Consider the following 12,500-nt stretch of genomic DNA (forward strand, 5'->3'; position numbering starts at 1 on the left):
TGTTCTCATTAGTTTTTTGATACGGCTTTTCAGCTGATGAAATGACATTTGTGTTTTTATTCCTGGACTCACAGGTGAACGGTGCAGAGCTGTTTCTCAGCTTCAGATCTGATGGAGTAATGAGGCCTCTTTGTTTTGATCACTTTGTCATTGGGTTGATTTCTGACAAGTGGAAGGCGCATGGTTATAATAGCTGCGGTTTAGGATTAAACTGTTTTCTTGACAACAGTAGGTCCGTGTTATTATCTTATTTATATGTGATGTTTGTTTTGATGCATGCATCGATTTGATATTTCTTTGTCTGAAAATACAAAGATAGTTTTCTAAATTATTTCAACTTTTTTCTTTGCAAATTCAGTCAAATTTTGCATGAAACAAGAAAACAAATATTATTAATTTTTCTTTACCTTAAGCCTGGTTTATACTTGACGCGTCCGCTAGTTCACTTGAGTACAAGCAACAATTATGACCTCATTGCTGTGTTTGTTGAGGTTTGCTGTGAGTGCGTGTGACATGATTCCAACAATCTTTTTTGACACTCGAGCGAACAGTTCACGTGGTGCCACGTTTGATTTGAGTTGAATATGTCCGAATATTGTCCGAAATAGGTATGCCTGTACAGACATCTTTATGATCCGTCCATGTATGGCTGGGCGATTTGGCAAAAAAAAAAAAAAAAATTTTGAAAAAGTTTGACCGATTCACGATTTCGATTTCGATTTTGTTTTTTATTGTATTGCTAGTCTTCTCAAAACATTACAACAACATGACTGAAGTAACATTCTCTTTATAAGTAACTTGAAAACCCATCTGGTTAAGGAACATTGTATTTTTAATTCATGTCATACAAAAATCGGTCAAGGTGTAAATAAATGTAAAACAAATTCACGAGTTGAACAGCGTTGCTGAAGATTTGAATAAGAAATATTTGTGTAAATATTGCAGTTGCAGGAATTCAGAGGTATTTATTGCAAGTTTTGCTGAGTCTAGGAAAGATTGGATGTCAGCTCGGCTTTGACTTTGTCTTCTGATTGAATGTCAGGTTATATTGTTGCTGCCTTTTTCTTAATAAGATACAGTGGAAGAAAAGAACTGAACATGGAGACTGTAAAGCTTAATTTAACCCAATGTGTGGAGTTGTGGACGTGTAGCAGGAGCAAATACAAGCACCAGATGTGTGTCTAACATAAAATAATATATTTAATCTATTTTTCTTTTCCCCCTTTTAAATATCAATCATTTGATGCGCTTTGCTCCACTCTCTGTATTATGCTGCCTGATCTGTCTGGTTTTCAACTAGGTCCGCTAAATGACGTCATGTGGGCGGCTACTTTCACTTTCACTGCTACAGGCGCTCAACTCTGCTCGTGTTCAAACCAAAAGATCGGCGCGGTTTTTCACATGGCAGGCTTTTACATCCTTCATACATGTTGAGATAGAGTTTATCGACTTGATGAGGGAATGTCTTGACAATCCACACAGACGTGACTCAGACTAATGCAACAAGTAAAATCCTACATGACTTCACGCTTTAACAGGCAGTCAAGCAGGTCGTGCACCAGAAGCGCCGCGACACGGCACACACATGACAGTTTAAACTATCACACACCAGACGCGCACATTCACATGATATTTAACATTAAACTAATCAGATGGCCTCTGTGGAGCGGCTAAAATATCTGAATCATGGCTGGGCGGCGCTGGTGTGTGTATAGAAACCTGTTTAGAATTCTAAATTCCATGGTGCTGCGTGGTGCGGCGTGGCGCCGTGCGGCGCTTCGGGTGTGCAAGCTGCTTCATGCAGAGAGTGAACCAAAGCACATTGGTGCCATTATACAGTGGCGTAGCGCAAAATGCGGAGGCCCCCCTGCAGGGATCACCGACGGGGCCCCCAAGTAGAAGCGGGGGGGGGGAGGTGTATATACATATATATATACATATATATCTATGATCGGGAGTTTTCCTGGATGTTAGTATGCATTTTTTTAAATTATGAAAATGTTTATTTGACCACTTTTCTACATTGATGGATCACTTATCGCACGGGCATTCCTGACAAAAAGCTTGTGTTTGTGTGTACAGAAATGTACTATTCACTCTCCCTGTTAAATTTGATCTAATCATGTGCTGAAACACACCTCCTCTCCTGCTTTCACTTCTCATACTGACAGAGGGAGCGATTCATTTGTGAATGAATCTCTGTTATGAACGACTCGTTCGTTAGCCGACAATAATAAGTTTCTGGCAGTGCAGCATCTCTTTGTCATATTTCTTTTGCATTGTTTGCTGATTTTATTCAACAAACCTAGCATAAACCGAGTGTTTAGTGCGAGTTGGTGTTACTTTGCCTTATGGTGAATGCAGTAAGTGACTATAGCTATTATCAATAAAGTGACCTGTTTAGCACAAATTTCAAAACATACAAAAACGTAAAAAACTTAATCCTATGAAATGTTCTGCCTTTGTGCTTTGTTTTATTTGTTTTCTCGTTACTACACTCGTAGACAGCGCTTAAGTCGAGCATCTTCACGTAATAACAATGTCCTGACTAGTGCGGTTGAATGACATTTGTCCTGGGAGCACTGTACCAATGTGGCGGCGCTATTGACGCATGCTCAGGGTACCTATGCGATATCTAGTGTATATATATCTATGTCACAAATTGAGGAGCGGGGAAAGGAGGCGGGGTGGCGTGACAACGCGGGGAATCCTTCACAAACTGAGGAGCTATCACAAACCGAAAGTGGCGAGAGCGTCAAAGTAGCCAGAAGTCATTCATTTTTTAACTAGAAACAGCGGCGCGTCTTCATTGGCTATGACGCGGTTCGGCGGCAAGCAATCAGAATGAAGTAGTCCACCGCTTGAGCAGAATTCAGAGAACACAGACCTGTAAACTTTGGTTCCGGCCACAGTTGTTCCCAAGAGTTTGATTATTGCGGTTCCTGGATTTTCAATTATTAAAAATCGCGACGACGTGGGGCCCCCTAATCACGCGGGGCCCCCCCGCGGTGCATGCCCTGCGGGCCCATCCGCTACGCCACTGCCATTACAATGTATTAAAAATATATATTTTTTTTTAAAATCGCGATTCTCGATTTAATATAAAATTAAATCGTTGTCAAAACGTAAATTCGAATTAATCGAAAAAAAAAAACGGAAAAATCGCCCAGCCCTAAGTCCATGTGTGATCATAGGGAGAACTAGATGACCAATAATTCTTGGCTGGAAATTGCAACAGCCGTGGAAAAGTTTGGAAAAACGTGAGGGATAAGTTTGTTAAAGCCAAAAGAGTCCATGGCAAAAGTGGAGACTCAGGTATATGCAACGGAGGCGAGCTAGTAAGTGCTGTGCAGGTAACCCTCACTCCTCTGACCTCTAAAGGTGCTCTAGCGACAGACGCTAGAGATTTTTAGCCTCCTTATTAGAGCAACCGACTGCCATGCGGAAGGTCGCTTGTTCGATACCAGCTCGGAGTGGGTTGGGTAGTGTATGCCCGGCGGGGTTAGGTTGGTGCCGTGACCCATATAGGAGTGAGGTTTAGGGGGGTGGGTGTAACGGAGGCCACCTAGTAAGTGCTGTGCAGGTAAACCTCACTCCTTTGACCTTTAAAGGTGCTCTAGCTACAGACGCTAGAGATTTTTAGCCTAGCCAACTAACTGCCATGTGGAAAGTCGCCGGTTCGATACCAGTTCATAGCGGGTTGGGTGGCTTAGGACTGGCGGGGTTTCATATACAAAATTGCTGTTTCTCAATATGCGTTCTTCAGTGGTCTTGCGTCCTCGTGTAATGTCATCATCCGCTGTCAAAGTTCAGTTCCAAAACTCAAGAGCGCAAGAACAGAGGATGCGTGAAAGTTCCCGGAGGTGATCTTGATATCGAGGACGCACTGATGCAGACTGGAGCACCGAACTCGCTCTGGAAGTCCCAGAAGTCATTGCGACTGGAGGTGGGAAGCGCAGCATTTTATTTAGATTTATTATTAAAGTTCAGAGATTTAATTATTTATATCAGAAGTTTCCCTAAATGAAACGGTAAAAGTAAACATTACCATTAAAATTTTAATAAGGGAATAAACACATTAAGAGTGTTTATTTGCTGAAATTCATATTAAAATCTGTTTTATTTATATTGTGCAAATTATATTTGTAAGGTCTTTATGCATAGTATACGTTTTAAAAAGGGAAAACAATAAATCATTGTAAGAATGCAGTAATGATTAAATGATTTTCCAGTAAAATCGTGTTAAGGTCATGTGACCATCAAGACGAACCAGGGAAGAACACAGCATCTCATTTCTCACAGGGTGTGTTCTCTGTCCTCGCGGTCTGCTGAGTTCGTTCTTCACCTGGACACCTGGCAAGACCAGTCTATGTTTTTCCACCCTTCATGGGTTTTACTCTGATCTAAATATTACAATCTTAAATTTAAAACAATTTAATAATTACAACACTAAAATGAAAGAACAAATTATTTCTTTGATAACTGGAAAGAAATATTTGAACCTATTAATTTACAATATACTGATGTCCTGTTTTTCTCAACCCAGGCTCATTCTGAAAACGTAGTCTTGCAGACTTTTCTGGAGACCACGAAATACATCCCGGGAGGTATGTATTTGTGCAGTTTTTGTTTTTGTGAATCCGCGAGAGGCCGCTATGCGCGCTTTTTCGCATGTCGAACATCTCTCACGAGCGCCGTCCACGCCGTTCTCGCGGTAACCCACAAGAGGCCGCTGTCGAACGTCTGTCCATCCGACTAGCTAATTGATTGACTGGGCGACCGGCCAATCTGCCGACCCACCCTCCTCCTCCTTCCCTAAACTCAAGCAGTTTTACTGATTGACCCACCCCCGCTTACTTCCCTAAACCCAACCAGCAATTTACAAAAAAAAAAGCTGTCCAGAAAAAGAAACGCCCTCGTTTGATTTTTACCATGTTTTCAGATATTACCACATTCTCACCCTGTTATTCACTTGTTCACTTTATTTTTTGTATTATTATTTTGTCTTACCTGATTTCTGGAACCGCTCTTCCCCGGACTCAAACCCAGTCGTTGTCAGCTCCTCTCTGCATCTCAAGTCCGCCGACGTACACGGCAAGTTAACCGGACAAACTGGTTTCTGCGGGAAAGCCCTTCACACAGAGGTAAGCGGTCAGCCGGCAAGCGCGGAAGGGAATGGCATCACACCGCCTCGTAGCGTTCGCTTAAAAAAAATTAAATGCAGCCATACGTATCTCCGGCTATGCAATTCGCGGTCTCCAGAAATGTCCGCAGGACTACGTTCTAGAATGAGCCTGTGTTGGTTTTTCTAGGCTTTATTGGTGATAATTGTCACAGTCACCAGCAATCTAGCCCATGCAGATTTCTGGAGAACTACAAATCTGCTGCTATAGGGACTACATATTTAGTCATGCAACACACACACACACACACCTGCCCCAAGTCTCCACTGATTATCCTCTCACAGCTGCTCACAGACTGATTCATGGACTACATAAACAGCTCAAACACACACATTGTCATTGAGTCTTGTTAGCTGTATAGTGAACAGTACAACGCAGTTTCCTTGCCATCCATGTTTTGAAACTTTGCTTTGTTTGATCATTCGTGTATGCTGCTTGCCTTCTAACCATTTGGCTGTAATTTCAATAACAACTCTGGATTGCCCATACACATGTGTTTGTTCCTGTATTGACCATTGCTTGCCACAATTCCATTTAATAAAGCCTGCGTTTGGATCCGCACTCCCTGTTGTCAGTGCATACTTCACATCCTGTTACAATCATGGTCAGGAATGTTGGACCAATTTGCCTTTTTACCATAAGTAGAAGACAGAAACTATCCAGACAGTAATGTGTGAACTGTGGAATAAGGCAAATCTAAAAACATCTGTATTTTTTTTTTAGTAAGTCAGTCAGTTCGTTTATTTATATAGCACATTTTTTTACAACACAACGTTGCCCAACGTGCTGAACACAGTCAATACCAAATAAAATAAAACCTACATCCCATATATAACAATTAAAGTATAAGGCAAACCTATCAACAGTACCCAAACTGAACAACGTCATAGGCGTAACACACACTCAGTCATACAGTATGGCCAATTCAGTTCATCAATCCCCCTATTGTCACGGTTGTCAAGGAGGACCCAAACGCAGAATAGACAGGAGAACACAAGGTTTATTTACAGGAGGTAAACAAGGCAACGCAGAAGGACAGTCCACACAATAGTGAAGGGTGATGGCAGGAGAACAGGCTGGTGAGGGGAGGAGACTCAGGATGATACAGAGGGGAGTGTCTTATGGGGAGTGAAACAGCCTGGTTTCACTTATGGGGAGTGAAACAGGCAAACTTCAGGCCAAGCAGTCAATAAGTAGCTAGCCGAACCTCCGGTTTAGGACAGGGGTGGCAAACAGATGAAACATCAAGTCAAGGGGATCCACAACCAGCGAAGAATCAGGAGGCAAGTGACAAGCAACACAGCAGGACTGGACAGCTGGGGAGACAAAAAAAATAAATAAAAAGAGCAGGCAAAAAACTAGAACAAAACAAATATTTAGGAGGGGGGAAATAGAGCACAATAAATAAAATGAAACATAAAGAACTAAATAAAACTACTAAAAACTAAAACAAAAGGGCGAACAAAATAAACTATAGCTAGAAATAAAACAGAAAGCAAAACACAACAATAGGAACTAAAAAAAATAAAGAACTAACAAAAACTAGGTCCAGACTGGGATGGAGGATTACAAAAATGGCAAAATGAAATCTCAAAATTAGTCTTAAACTACAAACAAAATGAAAAAATGAAAATGACAGCCACCTTGCTGAAAGAAGAAAAATAAATAAACAGAATTAAAAGGATGAATCAATTTGAGAAAAAGATCAAAAAGACTAGTACTAAACTAAGGCTAGACAAAAAGAAACAAAACTAGACTATATCAGAAACCTCTATCAAGCACTAAACAAGATCCCCGACAAGAACACAAAAGATAGTATGACGACCGGCAAAGAAAAGTGGAAAATGAACTCAATATAAAGGGAGTAGATAGCAAGAGGAACAGATGAACATGATTAGAAAAACAAGGGCTAAAGGGGGCGAGGCATAGGAAAACAAGGAGGCAGGACAAGGGGAGCACATGGCCAACACAACAAAAGAGACAACCATGTGCTAATACACAAAACAAACAAAGAGACATTCAACACAGACACGAGTGACAGGGCTGTAAGGGCTGGATCCTGACACCTATAGCGCATGTGTTTGGACTGACACCCGGAGGAAACCCACGCCAACACGGAGGAACATGCAAACTCCACACAGAAATGACCCAGCTGGGATTCAAACCAGCAACCTTCTTGCTGTGAGGCCACAGTGCTAACCACTGAGCCACCATGCCACCCTTATTATGCATCAAATTTGATTAAAATGTCATTAATAAAAAATGGACACAATGGTAAAAACAACTCTCAAAACATTTTTTTTTTTTGAGCATTTACTCATTAAAGAGAATTCGCCAAGTAAACTTTTCTGCAATAACATTACAAGTTAAGACTTGTTTTGTAAAATATATAAATATTCTTCAACTATTTTGTGAAACCAAATGATTAAACTCAATTTCATAACCACAATCCCCAGCAGGGTCAGCGAACACCACCCACGTGTACGAGCAAATTAAAAACACAAAGTATTTTCCTTGAACAAACCTGCTCATAATAAAGCTGTGAGGAGTTATTACAGGAAGCGTATTGCCTTTTCAAAATGCTTTGTTTAATAGATTAATGGAGGTAATGAGGCATTGCTGCAGTTCCTAATGAAACGGAATGGCTTCACCGCCGCATGAGTTTCCCGTCCGCAGATTTTTATCGCATTCAGCATTTCTCCACAACAAGCCATGTGTAAATTAATCAACTCAGCTCTGCGGACATTTCAAAATACAGCTGAAGTCTGACTTATTAACCCTGCGTGTATATGTTTTCCCCAATTTGTGTTTAACACATTTCTAATCATGATAGTTTTAGTATTTAATTTCTATTAACTGGTTTCTTTTATTTTAGCCATGATGACAGTACATTCACTACATACTTTATCTGTTACAAAGAGAAAACTGAAGTCATTGCGTTCGGGAACAGAGATGAGGTCCTCAAGGTGAACGCATTCCTTGGCTTTAAGGGTCAGGGGCGGACTGGGACTAAAAATCAGCCCTGGCACTGTAGCCACACCAGCCCGTATTACCACACCAACACAGCCCCACCCACGGCATTTTGTTTTTTTGAGGAAAAACTACGGGGCGGTGTGACATTGCTCCTCTTCTTTGCGCTTGCCGGCTGATGGCTCACCTCTCTGTGGAGGGCTTTCCCGTTGCAGCCAGTTTGTCCGCTTAGTTTGTAGTGTTACGTCGGCGGAGTGGAGTCCCGGAGGAGGAGGAGCCACCCGCGGCGACGACCGGGTTCAAGTCCGGGGAAGAGCGGTTCCAGAAATCAGGTAAGATAAAAAACAGAATCAAAAAAATAAAAGTGAACGAGTTCATGACGGGGCAAGAATGGGGCTAAATCCAAAAACGCGGTCAAAATCGGACGAGGACTTTTGCTTTTCTGGATGGCTTTTGTAAATCGTCACTTGGGTTTAGGGAAGGAGGAGGACGGTGGCTGGGTCGGCCGATTGGCCGGTCTATCGTTCAGTCAGTCGGACAGATAGTGAGAACAGAACAGTGCGAGCGCGAACGGCGCGTGCTCCCGAGATGCATTCGAGACGCAAAAAAGTGCGCACAGCAGCCTCTCGCAGATTCAGGAAAAAGAAAACCTGCATAAATCTGTCTGCGGGGCTAGGTTTTGAGAGTTTTTAATTTAGAGAGGAGCATGTGCTCATGATTGACCCAGCTGGTCTACATTAGCTAAATATGATCCTCCAATCAAAGGATCCCAAATCACTATATATATATCCTCATTTCCTTTCTACAACTATCTTCGTCTGGAAGAAACCCCCCTCCTCCCCTTCTTCCTCCTTTATCCAGAATGGACGGCACGGTGGCCCAGTGATTAGCACTGTTGCCTCACAGCAAGAATACCAATGGTGTTGGGTCCTCGATGAGCCATCTGTTATTTCTTTGTGGAGTTTGCATGTTCTCCCCGTGTCCGCGTGGGTTTCCCCCAGGTTCCCCGGTTTCCTCCCACCATCCAAATGTGTTCTATATTATAGATAAAATAAGCCCAAACCTTTTTTATAATGTCTTACTCTCAGGAAGTTCGCCTTGGCCTCAGCAGCGGGGGAGTTTGAGATAGACCTGAGCTCAATCTCCACTCGCCCTGCAAAAGGGGGGGAGCCCTGGGCTCGAGGATCCCTTGAGCTCAGGGCTCTCTCCCGGGACAGCATGCCAAACAAGCTATGTATAAATCATGATAAGTGTGAACTCTTGAATGAGCCTGGGTTGCACATTTCAGTAGTTCAGTGCTTTCTCCTTGTGTCATTATATTCTTATCACACACAACTCATTCTTCAGATTCCTTTGATCTGTTTTATTATTATGCTTGTATTGATTGGGATTTTTCCAAAATCTGCTTTAATTCCATGTCAACAGCTCCTTTAGAAATATTATTCCCAAAAAATAAAAACACAATATGATCAATACTTATTTTCCCTGCTGTACAGTCCAGCACTTCAGAGTCACACTGCTAGTGCTTGAAGATTTGTGTTATTTGGCAAGCAGAAAGCATTCTATACTGTACAGAAGACACGGCACAGAGATTGATTGACAGTGGTCTACAGCCAATAAGGATGCACAACGCAATGTAAAAAAGCATGTCAAATTGCACAAAAAAATCTGCAAAACTGCAAACCACTGTATTAATATTCTGCTTAAAGTGACATTTAAAGGCTTAACTAGGTTAACTAGGGTAAAGTTAGGGTAATTGGGCAAGTCATTGTATAACTGTGACGATAACCAGCGATCGGTCTCCGGAGATCGCTGGTTTCCACTATCATGAACTTCACTTCCGCATTTCCCAGACTGTCTACAGAACAAACCATCATTATACAATAACTTAAATAATTACCCTAAACTGCCTAGTTACCCTAATTAACCTAGTGAAGCCTTTAAATGTCACTTTAAGCTGTATAGAAGTGTCTTGAAGAATATCTAGTCTAATATTATGAGCTGTCATCATGGTAAAGATAAAATAATCAGTTAATAGAAATGAGTTAATAAAACTATTATGATTAGAAATGTGTTGAAAAAACCTCTACGTTAAACAAAAAAGGGGGCTATATATAATAACAAAGATCATCATTATTATTATTATTATTATTATTATTATTATTATTATTATTATTATTATTATTATTATTATCAGCACCTACAATAATGATGATAATAATAATAATAATAATAATAATAATAATAATAATAATAATAATAATTACAACAAAAACAACTATTATTATAATAATTATTATGATTATGATTATGATTATTATTATTATTATTATTTTGTTATTCTTGGTGTTGTTATCATCAGTAGAAATAATATAAATCTGCTAATAAAAACGTGTGCTATATTAAACTATTTTATTAGTATAATAACAAAGGACATTATCATCATCATCATCATAATTACTAGTAGTAGTAGTAGTATTAACATTATTATTATTATTATTAATAATAATAATAATAATAATAATTACAACAACACCAACAACAGTAACAACAACAACAAGAAAAAAAGAAGACGACGAAGAAGAAGAAATAACAATACTACTACTACTACTACTACTACTACTACTACTACTACTACTACTACTAATAATAATAATAATAATAATAATAATAATAATAATAATAATAATAGTAACAATAATAGTAATAATAATAATAATAATAATGATGATGATGATGATGATGATGGTAATATTTACAATGAAAACAATTATTATTATTATTATTATTATTATTATTATTATTATTATTATTATTATTATTATTATTATTATTTAATTACTGTTGGTGTAATCATTAATATATATATATTTTTTTTCGTGTTGTTGCTATTATCTTCACTACATATTCATACATGCACTTTTTCCAAACACGCACGCCTGCTCACTCATCTCGCTTGATTACACTCACCAGCTGAACCTTGTCAAAGACTGATAACACACCATACTTAAGCCATTCATGAACCCATCCATGAACCCATCCAGAGTCTTGTTTACTTTTAAGTGACATTACAACGCGTTTCTCCCTGTCTTGTTACTCTGTGTTTGAACCTAGCTTTGTATCCTTGTTATCCTGTTTAGCCACCAGCCTTTCGACCTATTGCCTGTACCTAGATTACGACTCTGGATTTGCCCGCACATACCTGTTCATACCTGATTTGACTATTGCTTGCCTGACTGTGAATAAACCTGCATTTGGATCCTACCTTCTGTTGTAAGTGTCACTCCCCAGCGTTACAATAACAGTGGCTTTTTCTGGAGACAAAACTAATACTGCTTAAGGGGCTGATAATATTTACCTTAAGTGGCTTTAAAACAATTAAAAACTGCTTTTATTCTAGCCAAAAAAAAAAAAAAAAACTAAGGAAACTTCAGAACAAAAAAATAATATAGGAAATACTGTGAAAAATCCCTGAATCTGTTAAACATCATTTGGGGAATATTTAAAACAGATAAACAAAACTCACAGGAGGGTGAGTAATTCTGACTACCTTAAAAAATAAGAAGAAGTAGTGGTGAGGCAAGCGAGCGAATGCAGTGCCGGCCAGCGAGGAGTTGTTAAAGCTTTATGGGGCTTCCTTATTTTTTATTGGTGTTACTCATGTCTGAATAGAGAGCATTTTTCTCTGCTGTGTCAGATAGTCGATATCAGCTGAAGTTTGCTCAGGTTGTCTCCTTCTGAGCTTTGCTTTATGCTTGTCCTCCAGGAATACACCAGTGCATGTTTAGTTGTGACTCTCAAATAGTAGAAACGAATCGTGCAACAATGACAAAACACACCATGTTGTTTTGTCATCCGTACAGATGAAAATGTCATTGCATTGATGAACAAATGAACACCCACTAACCATAAGCAGATGTAGAAAAAAGTCTGGGAGAGACTAAAACTGACAGTGTTATTCTGTGAGATTAAATAGGTCTGATGATTATATTATGACATTGATGAATAGAAATGCATTGATATTGATATTAATAATATTAATGTCAAGTAATAGTTTTATTATTATTGTTATTATTATTATTATTATTATTATTAATATTATTGTTATTATTATTATTATTATTATTATTATTATCATCATCAGTAGTAATGATATGAATGTGCTAATAAAATGTACATAATACTAATTTACTTTATTAGTATAATAACACAGATCATCAATATCATCATCATCATCATCATTATTAGTTTTATTGCAATAATATCATTATTAATAAGGGTAATATTAATACATGTATATATCATTGAATAAATAAATGCATAATATATATATATATATATATATAT

General features: G+C 39.0%; 2 long non-coding RNA genes across 3 annotated transcripts in view; one reads left to right on the top strand and one right to left on the bottom strand.

Moving 5' to 3' along the window:
- The first annotated feature begins 405 nt into the window (after positions 1 to 405).
- Positions 406 to 7,209, top strand: LOC147834074 (uncharacterized). The gene is made up of 4 exons (XR_015508094.1): positions 406 to 637; positions 3,178 to 4,918; positions 5,131 to 6,089; positions 6,218 to 7,209. It is a non-coding gene; the product is annotated as an uncharacterized LOC147834074 (long non-coding RNA).
- Positions 6,369 to 12,500, bottom strand: part of LOC141377620 (uncharacterized) — a 269,344-nt gene continuing 263,212 nt past the window's right edge. For both annotated transcript variants that reach the window (XR_015508019.1, XR_015508017.1), the window contains one exon: positions 6,369 to 6,499. This is a non-coding gene — a long non-coding RNA (uncharacterized LOC141377620). The remainder of the gene's footprint in view (positions 6,500 to 12,500) is intronic.

Source organism: Danio rerio, chromosome 14, assembly GCF_052040795.2.
Source record: "Danio rerio strain M-AB ecotype USA chromosome 14, GRCz13ab, whole genome shotgun sequence".
Taxonomy (NCBI): Eukaryota; Metazoa; Chordata; class Actinopteri; order Cypriniformes; family Danionidae; genus Danio; species Danio rerio.